A 2764-nucleotide genomic window follows, 5' to 3' on the forward strand; every position below is an offset into this window, starting at 1 on the left:
AAATAAAGAAAGGTATAATGTAAGAATTACACGATGTTTTCACAGAATGGGAGGTAGTTGTAATGACAAAAGTGTTGCATGTGAACATATAGGTTTAGAGTAAATATCATGGGAAAAAATGTCTTGATGTAATTAAAACTGTTGTCATTTTTGTTTGATCTTTAATTAATGAATTAGTAGTTTAAACATTATGCCAAGGAAAATAAGCATAAAATAATAGTAGGCGAGTCCAAGAGAACATTTGGAAATTAACCTAATGTCTATTTTGCCAGCTCTCGGTAACAACTGTTACTATCCACAGTAGTAAAGGTCAATTAATATAATCATTAACTTCTCATTCTTATTCAGACTAGTTATTTAAAGTCCAAAATCATGATTATAGTTATTGGTGGATGAAGCTGGAATGGTCTGGTATATATTGCTGATTAGGTTTCCCTGTATAAAGAACAAAGTACACCACATATTTATATTTTGTCTTTCCTGAAAAAAAAAAGCCTAAATATTTAGGTCATGAGGATTTGTTTTTGGTTCCTGAAATCTCTTCTCACTTTTTTGAGTCAGCTTATTTAGTTTTATCCTGACCATTTTCTTCAGCAGGTGAACAGAAGAATCAGCCTCTTAATGCTTAACATCTTTTTCAGGATATATGGCAAAGTTATAGAGGCAAATGGACAGAATCCAAATTATATAATGACTTAGTTATAGTTTGTGAAAAATGATATATATCAAGCCATCTCAAGATGGTATCAAAGGATCTGCATTGAAAGTTTTTCTTCTTGAGTCTCCTTTAGAATGAATCAGCAAAATAACCTTTGGACTGGGCCAAACCAACACTGTATTATAAACAACTCTTTGTAAACTAACAGAAAATCAGATAATCTCAATACAGGCTAATAATTATGGGCATTCGTTAGAATCAATAAAAAGCCATGTATAGCTGAAGACTAATTTAACTTTTTAGCACCAATAGGAATGTCTTCTTTTTATTCATGCAATCATTTTCCTCCTCTTTCTCACACACACACACACACACACACACACACACACACACACACACACACACACAGAAAAAGAAACACACATGCACACATAAAACAAAACAAAACAAAACCTTGCTTTCACCCTATAATCAGGACACTCTTTGGGTTTCTGCCTGAATCAGTGCTTCCCAGAATTATAAATCTTTGGATCTCAAATAAACTCCTGAAATAATATTATTGTATTTAAAATTGAATATATATACAAATGAGAAGTAACATGCTTCTAGGAATAATGACCTACATATGATATAAATATTTTGTTTATCCAAAAGTATTCTTTAAGTTTCATAAAATACTATAAAATAGGAAGAGTAGATATGTAAATTTTACACTTATCCCTCACATGTAGTTCTTTCCCTTAACCACTTTGGCTCTCCTTTAGTTCCCTTATCATGAAAAACAGTACCTTCTACAAGAAAGGAGGAGGAGTGATTATTACCATTGTAGCATTCATAGAATTTTTAAATATTCAGTTTTTATGTTCCTTTGTATAAGTACTGTGAAACTCAGACTTTTTAACTCTTTCTTTTTTTTTTTTTTGCCATTTAGAGACAAAACACAACAGATAAAACAAACTCTTGATTTTTATTTCCTTCATATTGAGTTCACACATCACCCAAAACCAATGAGTTCCTCTTCACTATGCAGGACAATTCTTCTCAGCTTCACATATTATACCTCCAAATGTTTATACTCCAAGATATCATGATAGTCAATATAAAAATATTCTCTCTCTTAGAAGAAACAGAATTTCATGTAAAAAAAAAAAAAGTATAGCCAAGACTAAACTATGTATCATGTAACATATAGAAGTAGACATTGATTTATTTGTCTTAATTTATTTTATAATTTTTATACATGTCCTTCAGAAAACTACCTCTAGAGTTGGGATTAGCAAGTAAGACTTTTTCACTGGAGTACAAGGTCATGTTCAGGACATCTGAGGAACATCATGCTCCTTTGTGTCACTATGGTCCTAGTGTTGTTTCTTCTGTGCCTGCTATTTAATCATAAAGAAGAATCAATGGATTGTTTTAAATTCATATACTGTAAAACTAGGTGCTCATTCTATTGCACTAAATCTTTCAATGACATCTTAAAGAATTAAAAATATTTATAATGAAAACTTCTATATAACTAATAAACTGAATGTCCTAATTCTATAAATAAGTAGATTTGACTTTCTTCTGTCCTTCATATAGATAGAGAACAGCTGAGCACTGTATCCTCTATGCTAATACTTTCTACCTTGAGATAGTTAACAGGTCAATGTTTTATCTTTCTTAGGTTTGCTAAAGTAATTCTACTTATTTTATCTTTCCTTTGTGTTTTATAAAAGTCACACATTCGTATCTGATTTACCCAATTCATAAATCACTTTTATTCTTCTCTTTTAGATCATTTCTTCCAATTTTATTTTTAAAATATGTAACAATATAGCCAATAAAACTGTATTAGAATGATAATAAAAATTGGAATGATAGACTGAAAGATGGAGGAATCCAGGACAGCAAACCTTATGTCTCATTGAATAATCCCTCTGCTATCAAGTTTTTCATTAGCCTAGTGTTATATACTTTTTCCAAATGTTTTACAGGAGTGCAAGTTACAAAACAGTAAAAGTGGGGAGTTAACTAGAGTTATACTCATCAAACTTTATAATAATCTTAGGTAATTCATTTAGTTAGTTATAGTGAATAAAGTGAAATTGTTATATATATATA

Source organism: Pteropus vampyrus, unplaced genomic scaffold (assembly GCF_000151845.1).
Source record: "Pteropus vampyrus isolate Shadow unplaced genomic scaffold, Pvam_2.0 Scaffold201, whole genome shotgun sequence".
Lineage (NCBI taxonomy): Eukaryota > Metazoa > Chordata > Mammalia > Chiroptera > Pteropodidae > Pteropus > Pteropus vampyrus.